General features: G+C 39.1%; 1 protein-coding gene and 1 long non-coding RNA gene across 9 annotated transcripts in view; one reads left to right on the forward strand and one right to left on the reverse strand.

Annotated features, from left to right (window-relative positions):
- Positions 1-3894, reverse strand: part of STAG2 (stromal antigen 2) — a 125948-nt gene extending 122054 nt beyond the window's left edge. For 3 of the 8 annotated variants that reach the window (XM_045852180.1, XM_045852174.1, XM_045852179.1), the window contains exon 1: positions 3639-3894. The gene's annotated coding sequence lies outside the window, so the exon portion shown is untranslated. Of the gene's footprint in view, positions 1-2396; positions 2418-2648; positions 2780-3075; positions 3095-3562 lie in introns of those variants that run through there. The other 5 variants (XM_045852175.1, XM_045852176.1, XM_045852181.1 and 2 more) reach the window with 5 other exon arrangements.
- LOC123827722 lies at positions 3123-6483 on the forward strand. Its single transcript, XR_006787338.1, has 4 exons — positions 3123-3318; positions 3453-3568; positions 4982-5034; positions 6206-6483. It is a non-coding gene; the product is annotated as an uncharacterized LOC123827722 (long non-coding RNA).
- The last annotated feature ends 9659 nt before the right edge of the window (positions 6484-16142 follow it).

The raw sequence follows: 16142 nt of genomic DNA on the forward strand, positions 1-16142 counted from the left end.
TACCAGGAATGCTCCCTAGGGCACTGGAATCCCTTCCACTGTCACTTATTCCAACTGCCAAAGCCCCTCCTATTAATAGTAAATCCTTTCATAGTGACTCACTTTAACTCAAACTCCAACTTAATGAAATAGACAGCAAGCAAAATTTACAAAATTTGGCAATGGAATTTTCCTGTTTTCAAAAAAATTTTTAAAAACTAAAAGAGCATTAACATTCAAACTAAGTTACAACCATTTAAAGTTGAACCGATTTATAAGCATTTTGTCACTCATTCTATACTGGTTTAATTTCAATATTTTTGAAAGTTGGTATATTAGGCATTCTATAATTACTCATACACAAGGCCAAGTCTCCCATTCAAATAACCTGATATGTAAATATAAGTTTAAGTTATTACACCAAAATTGCAAGGCAACTTGAAATCTTTTCTTCAAATTTGCTTAATTATGGAAGTTTCAGTACATACAAAACTAAAGAGAAAAATGGTGCAATGATCTCTCTCCTGTACTCACTCATCCTACTACAATCATCAACTCAAGGCCACTTTTGTTTGATCTCTACCTTCACCTGTTCCCTCTCCCAATTATCTTCAGAAAAGAATGAAGAGGAAAACAATGACCTCAGTAAGTACACTGCGTAGAGCAAGAAACAAAAGTCTAACCATGCAGCTGTAAAGCCACCCTACACAATTTCTTGTTAGGTGGTAAATTTAAGAATTCAGCTAAAAAAGGGTCATCTTTAATAACTTTAATGAAGTCCATAAGATCCAAAGGACATATTTAAAATTATATCTAAAAGGAGAAACAGGAATGTGATGAAAATTAACTTAAGCATGTGTAACTAGGTTGCATTCATGTAGCACCTTAGCTCAAAATGAAAAAAAAAAAAAACAGACTAACATAATGTGTCATAAAATTACAATTTAACCACTTGAAAAACCGCTGAACACTTATGGCTTAGCTGGTCCTTCTGATCCCTAATTATAGATTCGTATCAATGTAGAAAGAAAACCAGGCATTTTAACGTAAGTGGTTGAAAATATTCAAAATTAACCCCACCGTTCATTGGAAAACACATGAAAGCAAGTCTAAACTACCTGAATTGTATGTCATTAAACAGAAATGTATCCACTTTCCAGGACCCGGTTTTTTTAAAAAAATAAGTTCACATATACCCTTAAACGAAACGCGCTAGGCTACAGATAGAATTGGGAGACCGCCTCCTGATTTTGCTCCTAACCAATACGCACAAGATAGAAGGTTGGCTGGAAAGTGCTGCGAGGACAGTAACAAACACCAGCAGCTCCCGAGCAGGCCCAGCTAGAGCCAGGAATGACGCACTTCGGTAACCCGACTCTTTCTCCCCTCCACCCCCGCCCCCAGCAGCGGTGCTGACACCGCCAACAGCCCGGAGTAGGAAAAAGACAACAGAAAAAAAAAAAAAAAGGCAGAGGCTGGACTGCACCAGGTTTCATCAAGAAACCTCGATTATTCCTCTTTCGACACTAACCACTAGGACTAAACAGGAAAAGAAGCTTGTGCTTAAGCAAGTCCCATCATGGTGGTTTAAGTCACTAAATTAACCTGATAATGAGTGCAATCTACAGAGACAAATACAGGGTGTGGCTGCTGTGAAATACGGCGGTCCAGGGGAGCAAGGGGGTCGGAATTTACACCGGTGTGAGAGGAAGATGGGGCAATACGGGGCGCTGGGCGGGGGGGGGGGGGGCGGCCCGCGCATTTTAAGGAACCATCTCAAACCAGCAAGCTTTTCGTTTACTTAAACCTAATCCTACAGATCAAAAGTTTCTAATAGGTATATCATGTAAACTGTAAATAACCATTTAATCAAACACCATGACCCTGAATTTAAAAACTACATCCAAGAGAAGAGAGGGGTGGTAGTCAACAACATAAAACATTTCTAGGCCACGGAGAAAGTCACAAACTGGATGAAACTAATGCAATATTAAAAATTAAAGCTGAACACTGCAGCACACACGAAAAAAAACACGGTAAAACCCATTACACTCAAAGATTAAAAATAAAATGATATATACACAAGGGGGAGCGAAAACCGTCGAAAGTACAGCTGCTTATTAAAAGAAACTAAAAGGCAAGACATTCTCGCGACAAAAAAAAAATAGTAATAATAATGAGGACAGAATTCAACAATACGTTTACGAATGTAGGCCAGAAGAAAATAGGAACGGGGCTCAAAGTTTTGCGGAACTACTTGATGCTGTTTCCCACACCTTCTCTCCCCCATCGCCTGTCCGACCCTTTTCGTCCCCAGGATCGCCGTGCACACATCAGCGGGTACGGGAAAGAAGGAAAAAGAAAGTCAATCCCCAGCCAGAATAAAAGTGTGAAGGGGAAAAGGAGAAGCTGCCTACCTGGGGCAATGATCAGCTCACTTCGTATCTTGAGAAAGACAGCGCGGGTGGGGGTGGGAACGAAAAGCAGCACTAAAACTAAAACAAAAGTGGCGCCAAAACCCCCCAACAAACAGCCTTCCACTCCCGCCCTTCCCCCCCTCCTCCCATGCCAACCAAGCAGGGCCCCCTTCGGGGCAAGGGCTGCACGAGGGGGCCAACACCGCCAGATCCCAACCTAATTTATAAAATTGTTGTCTAAACAAAACTGACCGAAGTCGGGCCTCGGAAAGGATGGAGAGATCGATGCCAATCGCTTTCCCCGGCAGTTTCCCCACCACGCGCTGGAGATGATGGGGCGGGGGAGAAGCCGAGGGGCCCGTCACATGAATGTTGTTCCCTCTCTAGGAAGGGAGGAAGAGAGGGAGGGAGGGGAGGGAGGGAGCAAAGGAAGGAGGGGAAGAGAGAAGGGAGGGGGCAAGAGGGAGGGGTGTGATCAGAGTAGATTTTCCCTCGCCTCCCTCGGTCCGAGGCCCAAATATACACAACTGAGCCTCCTCTTCTCCCCTCCCCCCAGGTTCCCAGCACCACCATTTTGCTCTCTTCCTTCCCCTCACCATCATACCCCGCTCCCCCCCACCCACTCATAACCTCCCCGGCTAGCCTACCCCGACTAGGCTTGCACTACACCCCACCCCACCTCCAGTTTTGGCTCTCCAGCCTTAAGAGCCTGCCGGAGAAAAGGCACCTAAATCTAATGCTACACAGACAAGCGGAGCCTCCATCTTGCGCTGCTCCGCGTTCTCCATTTTGGGCCACCAATTGGGGGGGTCCTCCGTAGAGGCCCCGAGGGAGAGTGGGGCGAGGGAAGGAAGAGAAAATCTTCGGCGAGGGTAGTCCAAAAGAAGAGTCCTGCGGTAGAAAGCCACTCTAAGAGTAGGAGGTAGGAAGAGGGTTGGAAGTTCCTTGGTACTGTGGAGGTAGGGACTTGGGGGGATCAACAGAGAAAGAAGGGCTGGGGGTTATGCGGGGACGAAGAGGAGTACCCCCGCTTTGACTTTGCTATACCCACTCCAGGCTGGCCCCGCTGGGGGCAAAGGAAGAAGACGGGGAATTAAATGGCAACGGAGCGCCCAATCGCTTTCCCTCCCAACTCCTCTCCCGCGCCCTATTTCAACCATACACACCTCACGGTGAGCCCCGCGCCCTCCGGGTGCCCCTCCAAACTTCTAGAAGCTTCGCCTCCGCCATTTTATAACTTACCTCCCCCCTCAGCGTACACAGAGGCAGCAACGAGACTGTTCGCCTCCCCCACTTCTCCTTCCTTCTTTCTCAGGCCGGGGGCTTCTTCACCCCTGGGCTGGTACAAGATATTTTCCCCTTCCTCTTCTTTACACCCTCGAATTCTACTCAGGGACGGAAGCTCCCGCGGTTCTAGAGCGGTGGGGGGTTTTGAAAGTGGCGGTCGGATCCGGCGGGGTTTTTTTTTTTTCTTTTTTTCTTTCTTGGTGGCGCTTCGGGATTGTTTGGGGTGTTCGCTCTTCGGCGACTTAGAGGCGAATGGAACGCGCAGGCGCCATCTGTCGGCCACGAACCCGCGCCCGGTTCCCGTTGGGAGGGAGCGGCATCTAGCGGCAGCGCGCTGGTACTTCAGGGCCGGGCTCCTAATCCTCCCACCCCGGGTCCTCCTCCCAGTCACCAGCCAATCGCGGTCGGCTGCCTCTCGGGTGCAGCGTCTCGGACACCGCCTCCAAACGGGGCGCCCGCAGGGGCGCGCCGCCGAGTGGGGTAAACAAGGTGCCGTGCCCGCGCCTGACTTACTCATGCGTTTGGCAGCGCTTCCGCCGCGGTCCCGATAGGGCCGCTTTTCCTATCTCTTTTTGGGGGGTCGGCGGGAGGGCGGCAGGATTGTCCGGCGGAGCGTCGGGCCGTGGGAAATCAGAAAGCGGTCTCGCTCGGGACTAGTTCCCCGCGCCCTACTGCCCCTCGCCCAGCCCGCGGTAGCAGCTCAATCGGGCATCACCCTGCGACGTCCCCTCCTCTGACACGCCCCAGCAAGGGGCCATGGCCCCAGTTCCCGAACCCTCACTTCACTGCCTTCCCTTAGTCCTTACCTCCAGAACGACTTAACTTGCCTAGCTCTGGCACCTGATCCCAAGTGATTTAGGGGTTTTGCTTTTTAAGTTTTTGTTTTGTGTGCTTTTTGCTTTGAGTGTGGCGAGAAAGCGAGCTAATTCTCTATCAGAAGACCTACACTGGAAACAAATTTTTTTTCTTTAAAACTCACTATTCCGGTCTCCCAGAAAACGTGGTCTCTTTCGATCTCTCTGGGGTTTGGGAGACCAGGGAACTGGGCTACTGTTAGGCTAGGCCAGGCGTCCGACCAATTTATTCTCGACTCTTGGGGCTGTGGGGTGGGAGGACGGGACCGAACGAAGTGGAGGAAAATTGAAATGAAATTTGGGTAAAAGAAATCGAGGGGGATCTACACGGTCTTCATCGCCTCCCTCGCATGTCCACCGTCTTCCTTGAAACGTGGGCGGCGGGTGGCTTCGAGACTTTAAGAATTTTGGTTCCTTATTCTGTCTCCTTACCCCTCCCCCAAGATGTTTGAAGTGCGAAAGGACCTCTTCCGCTCCTTGGATTCCAGTTAACTTAGGTATTTATCACTCTTCGTGTGTGTTTGTTTGTTTCAGTCCAGCTTCCTGGCCCTTTGACTGCCAAGAACTTTCTAGGCGGAGAAGATAAACTCAAAGAGGGCCTGTCGCCTCCGAAGCGCAGCTTTTCCTAGGACAGGAAGAAGTGACCTATTACAGTGTCTCCATTGCTGTTATAGACGTTCCCAGATTCATACAATCATTAGTTAGCCCTTTGTTTCTGTTTTTTTGTTGTTTTTTAAAAATTTCCTTTAATATTAAATTTCCTTTGATTAGAACAAAAAGAATAAATGTAATTAATAACAAGACATTTTTCAAATGAGAAATACTGCAAGCCCCTGGTAAATCATGGAGATTTCACCCAATATCATGTCTAAAGCATTCCTGATGCAATATAATGATTATTTTCAGTCCTTAAATTACATTCCTTCTACGCCTGTGTTTTAGTTTCTCTCCTATCCTCTGTACTTACTGGGTTTTGTCCTGCAACTTAAAAAAAGAATTATGGTATATTTAATAAACCAAATAATATAAGTTAAACAAACATCTAAATATCAATAACAAAAACTAAAATCAGAGACATTTTTACTTACCTCTGAAGCTCTGGGCAGTGCAATACCATTCAAAATAAATTTCCATCTCTTTTATAGATCATCTTTGGTAGAATGTTATACAGTTTTTAATAGATTCAAGTTACAGAATGATGCGGCTAGAACATTAGAGAGTAGTGGAAAATTTACAGTTATGTAAGTTAATGCAAAATTCCACTTAAAGTAATAGAAAAATTGGGCTCTGTACCAAATCATTTTACATTAATTTAGTTCAATTGTGCCAATTTAATATCAATTGATATTAAATGATTTCCTGTTTTAGTTTTTGTTCAAAACTACTGATTTTCTGCTCTAAACATCACATTTATACTACATGTTGCAGTTTTTCATCTATTTTATAAACTCACGTTCTCGGCTGATTATGTAGCATCTGAAATTTAAAACAAGTTTATTATGCTTTGAAAAAAATTGAGAAGTTCCTCTGCTTTGTAAACATACTTTCATTTTGTGAAAAATACCACTGAAGAATAGTAACTAACTAGTATAACATCAGAAACATTTTGTAACAAATTTATACTGATATTAAACAATGTTTCATAGTACCCCTTCTTTTTTCCCCTAGGACTCATTCAAAAATACTGACTGAGTCTTCAGTATGTGCAGAACACAGTGCTGTGTGCTCCAGTCCTATCCTAAGAAGTGGAATTTATTTCATATGGTACTGAAAGACCACAGTACACCCCAGTAATTTGAGGACGATGTGAGAAATGCCATCAAATGAAATATGTAACTGATATAAAATAAGTTTTAGCCCTGGCTGGTGTGGCTCAGTGGATTGAGTCGACCTGCCAACCAAAGGGTCACTGGTCTGATTCCCAGTCAGGGCACATGCCTGGGTTGCAGGCCAGGTCCCCTAAGTAGGGGGTGCGTGAGAGACAACAACACATTGATGTTTCTCTCCCTCTCTGCTTTCCTTCTCTCTCTAAAAATAATTAAATAAAATCTTTTAAGAAATAAGTTTTAATCTTAAGTATCTGTAGTGTGTCCTTCATGAAATACTATTGTAATGGCAGAAGCTTTTGGTGCCTGATAAATACTGAAAGAGGAAAGTTGAATAGTTAGCACTTTTGATACGATGTAAGGGGCATGGCACTATTGAATGCAAAAATGTTCTGGTCACTGGAAATGCATATCCCACAGTGTAGCAGAAATAATCCTCCAGCCTTACCATAGTCTGAAAAAAGCATCCCACAATTCTCTTTGCTGTGACTCCATACAAATGGAGCAAGCTTCTGATTAAAATTAAGTTTTCCAGATAGTCTCCTACTCTAAACCACATATGTATATATTTTGTATTTTCTAACATTTATCCATCTTCAGAAACCTGGAGATGGATAAATTTGAGTTCACAGAAATTTTAAATTATATCAAAATAACAAAGTTAAAGGATAAACTATAAGCTGTGAGGAAAATATTTGCTACATGAATGAAAAAGGTTAATTTCCTTCATATATGAAGAACTGTCACAAATCAATAATATAAAAATACTCTACTAGAAAAACAGACAAAGGATATAAAGTCAACTAATTTTTTGGACAAGATATGCAGATGGCAAATAAATGTATAAAACAGTGCTCAACTTCATTCACCACCAAGACATGCAAATTAAATTCCACTTTTACAAGATTGGCAGAAGTTAAAAATTTTGACAATACTTAGTGTTGATGAGGAACTAAGAATTCTCATATATCATTGGTGGGAGTGTAAACTGTTTAAAAAAGTATCTCAACTTGTAAAATTAAGCTAGCATTTTCATTTCTGTCATACAGATATGCTCATGCAAATTACACAAAGATATACCATATGTAGAGAGATTTTCATTATAGCTTTGTAATAAAGAGAAACAATAGAAAAGGTGTCATTAAGGGACTGATTAAAGAAATCATGATACATCCATACAATGGAGTTCTATGCCCATCATTAAAACAAGCATATATATATATATATATATATATATATGTATGTATGTATATATATATATGTATATATATATATGTGTATATATATGTATATATATATATGCAAATAGGTTTAAGAGACGCTAAGTAAAAAAAAATCAGGTTGCATATAGCTTGTATAGTATGATCCCATTTGTGAATATATATATTTACATATATATGTGATTGCATATGTATAAGATATTCTTGAAGAATATACAGGAAACATAACAGTTACTTCTCAAGGAAAGTGTCAGTGCAGGGTTTCAGGGCTTGTAATTTTGCTTTTTAGTATATATATTGTTACCTTATGTTAATTTTTTATGGTTATGTAATTTTTACATACATTACCTATGTAATTTTTAAGGTCTTGTACTGGTTACCCTGGAAAATAATGTGCCACTCTCTTATGAAGTTAAACATACCTACTTATAATATGACCCAGCAATCATTCCTGAGCATTTATCCTAAAGAAATGAAAACTTACATTTATGCAAAAACCTGTACACAAATGCTCATAGCAGATTTACTTGCGATCGCCCAGAACAGGAAACAACCCAAAGGTCCATCAGCTGGTAAAATGGTTAAACACACTGTGGCACATTCTTACAATGGAATACTACTGAGCAATAAAGGGGAACTACTGATACATGTGACAACTTGGATGGGCCTCAAGGGCATTCTGCTTAGTGGAAAAATTGTCAGTCTCAAGGAGTTACACAGTGTGACTCCACTATATAATGATCTCAAGATGATAAATTGTAGTGGTGGAGAACAAATCAGCAGTTGGCAAGGGTTAGGGTGGAGGAAAGGGTGTAACTATTAGTGAGTAATGGGAGGGAGCATCTTTGTCGTGATGGAACAGCTGTGTTTCCTGATTGTGATGATATTTACTTAAATCTACATGTGATAAAATTTTATAGAAGTATACGCACACAGGAGAACATGAAAAAAATGGTGAAATCCAAATAAGGTCTGTACTTGAATTAATAGTATTATATCAATGTTGATATCCTGGATTTGGCAAGTACTATGGTTATGTAAGCTATTATCATTGGGGAAAGCTGCATGAAGGGTACATTGGAATTGTCTGTATTATTTTTGTAACTTCTTGTGAGTCCTAAACTTTCAAAATTAAAAGTTGTAAAAAAAATGTAATGCTGGTAATAAAAGAAAAATATCTGGTTGGTAGAAAAGTAATTACTCCACTGTAATTAATAAATTGAATTTCTAGTTCACAAATCAGCTCTTTGTTAACTTTGATATAATGACTTAATTTTTGGGATCCTTATCATTACCCCTGCATGAACTTACACAATTAAGGGCCTGATACTTCAACACTCGGGAGTAGACCATGGACCTGTAGTGTCAACAGGAAATGGACATACGAATAAGCCTTGTCTAAAACATATAGCTGGCACTTTTTAAAAACATCTCAAGTACCGCCTGGCTGGCGTGGCTCAGTGGATTGAGCACAGGCTGCGAACCAGAGTGTCGCAGGTTCGATTCCCAGCCGGGGCACATGCCTGGGTTGCAGGCCATGGCCCCCAGCAACCGCACATTGATGTTTCTCTCTCTCTCTCTTTCTCCCTTCCCTCTCTAAAAATAATAAATAAATAAATAAAAAAACCATCTCAAGTACCATATTACAGAATCTGCTGATTTTTTTTACTCTGAATAACATACATTTCCAGTATGAGTTAATGAAACTGAAGCTATATCTATGAACAAGAGATTCGATGTCTCTCCCATACAACCCCTCCCACTTCTCGTCTGAGCTACAGTAATAGTCCTATGACCAGTTTCTTTTGCGTCCAACCCAATACTGATTTGAATACTACTTTCCTTACTCACTTTTATGCTTGCTTACTTGCCACCTTCATACTGCCTTACTCTTAACTTGCTCACTTACATACTATGTAATTGGCTCAGTTGGCCTAGTGCAGTAACTTTCAACCTTTTTCATCTCATGGCACACATAAATTAGTTACTAAAATTCTTCAGTAGGTCAAAAAATATAATTTTTGCTGATCTGACAAAAATGGGTATAATTTTTATTCATTCACATTGGATGGCTATTGTTGTGACGGATGTTGTCATTTTTTTTTATTTGACAGTCTAAGGAAAAAGAAGTCAGTGATCCTTACTAAATAGTCAGGTATTGCATGTTTTAATTCTTGCGGCACACCAGTTGAAAATTGTTGACCTATAACAATGCCCCTCAAATGTTACTATGCTTAGGAATAACTTAGAGATCTTCCTAAAATGCAAATTCTGATTCAGTAAGTCTGAGTTCAGGATGGAACCTGAGATTCTGTATTTCTAACAAACTCCCAGGTCATGCCCAGCCCACATTACTGTTCTAAAGTCCACACTTTGAAAATAAAAAATAAATAAATAAAGTCCACACTGCCAGGCGAGGGCCTGAGGAACAAAGTACAAACTCTGTAGAGTAGCTTTCATTGCCTTCCACAGTCTTATCTGAATCTCATCACTCATAACTGTGTGAACTCTGCTGAGGCAATGTCTGTATAGGTCACTGTTGTAACCCCAATGCTTAGTATATAGACTTAAACGGGACAGGTGCTCCAAAATTATTTATTCAACAATTGAAAGACTGAATAAATGAAACAATTACTCCCTGCTCATGCGCCATACATTCTAAGCAAACTAAATTCTTCTCATTTTCCTAGTACTTTCCCACTTCTGTACATTTGCTCACACTATTTTCTCTCAATTTCCAAGATTTGCCCCATTCAAATTCTCTCCATTCTTAAATGCCCAGTTTAAATGAAAAAAAAAATCTCTGTAAAATCTTCCCCAATGTTCCAATATGGAAATAATTTCTCTCATTTTGCAAGGTTTCTCTCTACCAGATTTTGAATGCCTTGCAAATAATAATAATAATAATAGTTTTATTACAATTCACTATAACCACCATGCCTAGCACAAATGTTAGCATATAGTAGAAATCAATGTTTATTAAATTGAAATGAAAAAATAAAGAATTACCTTGGTCAGCACTGTGTAGTAGAAATTTGGCCATGATGGCAGCTTCTATAATCTGTGTCATTCAGTATGGTAACCACAAGTAGCCATTGAGCACTTGAAATGTGGCTAGTGTGACTGAGGAACTGAATTTTTTATTTTAATTAAAATTTAAATGAAATAGTCACACGTGGCTAGTGGCTATGTATTGGACAGTAGCTATCTAGATAATTCAGCTTACAATTGTTCATTCTCAGTATTTACTGCGTGCCTTCTTTATTTTACTTTATTGTGTTTTATTGACTTTTTGGGTGACATTGGTTAATAAAAACTGAGTGCCTTCTATGTGCTAGACACAGGATAGGTTAGGGGCTGGTGATAGATGAATAATTTATGGGCCTTGACCTCAAAGAGTTTGCAACCTATTAAGAGAAGATAGTCAGGATCGAACAAATCCAATCAAGTGCTATCAGTGCTATTATAGAAGTTTGACCAAATAGAATATGTGTACAAAGGTGAATGTGGGCGGGAGTGAGAAAAGGGTTTATAAGGAAGGCAAGAGTTGAAATAGCATAGTATTCATTAGGCAAACAAAAGATAAAGAGTTTTACTCAGGGAGGAGTGTAACAAAGGAATGGAAAGTCAAAACAGAGAGCCCTCTCCTCCTGGGACTACAAGTAATTCCCTTGGGTACCACCTAGGAAGTGGAAGGCAGAGAGCTCTATCAAAAGGAGAACTGGAGATGTTTATACTGGAGATATGGGCAGAAGCCCAATCACAGAGGGCCCTTGAAATGTCATGCTAAGGAAGGAACTTGGTATCCTGGCAGTAGGAAGCCATGGAAGCAACATGCTTGGTTTGACATTTTAGAAAGATGGCTCTGTATGATGGAGTTCAAAGGGACACACAGGCTGAGAGGCGATGGGGCCGTGAAAATGTAGTCAGGAGTTAGGGCATATTTGCTTTGTAGCCTGAAATAAGAGAATAATTTCAGTGAACATCTTTGCTTTGTCTTTATTTCATAATCCATTTGATTTTCCTGCTTTTTTCCTTTTGCATGTAGGAGCACAGCCTTCACTGAATGGCCAGGTCTCCATGGAAGCAAAGTCGAAACTTGGTATGAATATCTGGAAATTTCAAGGAAAATACTACCCTCTGCCTTCTGCTTAAATCATTTGAGAAATATTAGCCAAAATAAATCATTCCTATCAGCAGCTAATTCTTTCATCCATTAATGCTGGCACTGGCCCTAGTTATTTGTATTAAGTAGTTAAACATGTCACGGGATTTGTTTGTGTAGACAGATGACATTTGCATTATTTTTTGAGTGCCAACATTCAATAAACAACAAAAAAGACTGATCAAGGCACAAGCAGACCTATCAACTCAGACTTATGGATTACTCTAAAGGTTCTATTGTGATGCATGATTTTTCAATATGTTCAGGAGACATTTATCATTTTAAACCCATACACATTTCATGATTACATTATTCATTTTGTTGCTGTTGTGGCGTTGTTGCTGGGTATTAGTTTTTGTAGAAATAGCAGTAGCTTGTGGAAGCAGAAACATTATTGTTAGCGGAATAAGAGGCACACACATGCCCCCAAAATAAACATATTTAAGTTATTTCCTTATATTGCTGAAAGTGATTTTGTTAAAATTGTCATTGCCTAGCCAGAGCATTTAAGATCTTGTTCCCTAGCATATGTCGTCAGTTTGGCTCAAATAAAATCATAAAATTTCTCAAAAAATAAATAAAATTAGCATTGCCCAGAACATCCCATAAAACTCTCTTTTATTGGCATGCATGCAAGCTTATAAAGCAAATCTTTATTAATAACTAAGAAAGACAGTGACATTGTTGACTACAAAGACTAGTCCCTGAATTTAAGTGCAGTATTTGTGACTAGTAACTACCAACATTAAGTAAAATTCAGACATTTGAACCACTGTCAGCATTTGAAGTCTGTCATTGGTAGCAGGTTTGCTGTTATATGCTGATAACACTTCTAATGTTAGACACTAGAAATTAATGCTAGAAGTGCTTGTAGGAAGACAAAGAGGTGTGAAGAAAGGACAAAGGAGGATTTGCAAAGTGGAAGAAAGCTAGAGAAAGAAATTTCTGAGAAAACATATTTTATCCCAAAACTATAGACAATACTAGATCACATTTTTTTTCTTTAAGCTATAAAGGCCATTATTGGTACAATTGGCAAAATTTTAATAAGGTCTACTAGATTATGTAATAGTACTGTATTAATGTTACTTTCCTGATTTTGATCATCATGTTGTGGTTATTAGGAAGATGTCTTCATTTTTAAGAGATACGCACTGAAATATTTAAGGGTAAAAGGGGCGTTATGTCACTAACCTTTACTCAACTGGTTCAGAAAGAAAGGTAAATATATTCCTTATATACACATTATATATTACGGTGGTGTGCTAGAGCCTGCTAGTAATGGCTCACAAGAGCTAACTGTACACATGTCTTCCCAACTCCAGTTAGTGACCCCACACTGGGAGCTTGAAACCAGCCATGGTGAGAACATTCACACCATGAAAATCATCAAATGCTATAGATCAGAGAGATCCGGAGAGCCAGTTGTTAAAATATATTTGTCATGGATCAAAATGAAAGAAAATGGTGAGATTTGTGAGATTTGTGTTGTTATAATTGATAGGTTATTGTATTTTGCTTTTAACCTGAGTTGATACATTAAAAAAAAACTAGTGCTGTTAAATACTCAATAATAATAACAATATATTTTAACATGCCATTCTCTACTCAACTGCAAATATCTTTCAAACTTACTTTCTCAAGAAAGTAGGTAAATATATACATTATCCCAGTTTTGTAGTTATTGTACACCATAAACTAAAAGCAATCACATATCTAGCAGCAGGGACCAGTTTAGTTATATCCAAACACTGCTTAGCTCCCAAGCATCTGAATTCTTCATGGGACTTTGTGAAACCTTATGTTCTCCATAAGGTCTTTCTTGAATACCACATTCAACACCGGTTCCTTCCTTAGAGTGCATAGAATTGTATGAAATATACATAGAAAAGCATCCAGACCAACCCCCTCATTTTCTCAGAAGAGAAACTGAACAGTCAGGAGATGAACATTCCTGTCCTGGTCGGGGTTGCCCAGTTGGTTAGAGCATCGTCTTGATACCTCAAGGTTGTGGGTTCAATCCCTGGGCAGGGCGCATACAAGAATCGACCAATGAATTCATCAGTAAGTAGAACAACAAATCAATGTTTCTCTCTCTCTCTTCCTCTTTGTCTCTTTCTTCCTCTTTCTCTAAAATCAATCAATAAATAAACATTTATTTTTTAAAAAAGAGATGAACATCCCCACTATTACACAATGTCCAGTAACAGTTATGAGCAGTACTCTAGTCCCCTCATCCCCAAGCCCTGGGCTATTTTTAAAAATATATTTAATTTATTTATTTTTAGAGAGGGGGGAAGGAAGGAGAAAGAGAGAGATACAGCAATGTGAGAGAGAAACATCGATCGGTTCCCTCTCAAAAGCGCTCTGACCATATGGTACCCACAACCCAGGCATCTGTTGTGGCTGGGAATCAAACTGACAATCTTTCGGTTTGTGGGGTGATGTCTGATCAACTGAGCCACACTGGTCAGGGCAGGTATTTTTTATACCATTACAGAATACACTTTCCAGGCTAGATTTATATACCAGATCATCACCTTCTGTTTCCTGACCAAACTTAGTATGGTTACTCATTTTAAGAGCAGATTCTCAATAGATAAAACTAGGGGCTCAATAAACAATTAATATTTCCATTATGTGGAATGTCTTTCACATGGTCTTCTTTCAAAGATGCTTTCTGATTTACTTATAAAGGTATAAAACCTGATGAGTATTTTCTTAGAATTGTAAATGAAGAGCTGACTACCAACAATGAAAGTAGATGACTTGTTTCACAGAAGGTGGCACATCTAAATGTTTAGGTACCAAATTATAAACTGAGATCAGCCTTGGAGTCTTTACTGAGGTTTTATTTTTGCAGATTCAAATATGGTTTATCAAATACTTTGAGAATCAACTTAAAGTCACTTTACAGGACAAAACATTATAGCCATTAGATATTCTTGAAGGAGAAGTGTACCAATTAGTAGCACAAAAAATGCCAAAAAATCAAAAGCCACCAGAAGTTGTTTGTCCTTATTTCTTTAAAAATGAACACTTTCTGACAATCTTCGGAATGAGGGAGTTATAAAATTTGAATAAGTTTTCAGAAGGACTGCCAGATGAATCTTAATGAGGTTAGTAATCTAAGATCCCAATCATCAGAGACTTTTTAACTGAGGTCTTTACTCCTTTATGAGTTGTTGAAACATTCTTAGGGTTTACAACCTACCATTCAGCAAGTTAAGACCAATAAAACACCCACTTGACCAATTCAGTCTTTTCCCAAGAAGAAATAATAAAACAGTCAGACTTTGAAAAGCCATTCATTAGTTACAAGTGTTGTGACATAAACTTCAAAAACCTTTGAAGTATAGTGATCAATCAGATTTTTTGTACATGGTATAAAAATGGTATCCCATTTGATTGGAAGTCAAGTTCTACTTTTTAATATGCAGATAGCAGTATGTGAAAAATAAAAGGCAATCAAAATTAATTTAATAAGATCAGTATTTGCTATCATGACATCATTACTCCAACAAAATTGTGATTTTGATGCCCAAGAACATAGCTGCAAACATTCAGAAAGTCACAAACACTGCTGATTTTGAAGACACTAGAATAGATTGAACACATAGCTCCTTTGCTGTGAAAAAGACATCAATGGTATATTTTATAAAAATGTATTTTTCTGGAAAGAATTAAAGAAGAACCAGAGAGAAATTCTCTCATATATGTGCATAAGAAGACATGTATAAGGATGTTCATTACAATACTCTTTATAATGCAAACAATCTAAATGTCTATCACAGAAGAGTAGATATATTACAGTATATTCATATGATGGAATACTATGCAGTTGTGCAAATGAACTAATGCTACATGTACCAACATGAATAAATCTCAAAAATGTTATGTAAAAAAAGCAAGGTGCAGAATAATAGCTAACACATTATGCTTAGTGTATTATGTTCTAATGTTTCATATGTATCAACTCATTTAATCCTCAAAACAACCTTATGAGGTACATATTATTCTCATTTTCCTCATCTTATAGATGAAGAAATAGTATCTTATAGATGAGGAAAATGATGTTCAGTAACATATGCAGCAGATATTCCAGATCACCTCTGGCTCTGTTTGTGAGTTTATTCACTGTGTTATACTCCTTTTACTACTGATTGTATGATACTATTTAATAAAACTTAAAATATGGAAGACAATCTTCTATACAGTTTATGCATAGACACATATGTGGTAAAGATGTGAAAACATGCATGGATGTGAAAAGCATCAAATCCATGATTGTGGCTATTTCTAAGAAAGGAAGACAGGGAAAATGAATGGAGAGAGGAAACTTTAACTATATCTGAAAAGTCTTATTTCTTTTTTAAAAAAATGGCAGTGTTTCA

This window comes from Phyllostomus hastatus, unplaced genomic scaffold (assembly GCF_019186645.2).
Source record: "Phyllostomus hastatus isolate PE091 unplaced genomic scaffold, TTU_PhHast_1.1 phas_contig_90, whole genome shotgun sequence".
Classification (NCBI taxonomy): domain Eukaryota; kingdom Metazoa; phylum Chordata; class Mammalia; order Chiroptera; family Phyllostomidae; genus Phyllostomus; species Phyllostomus hastatus.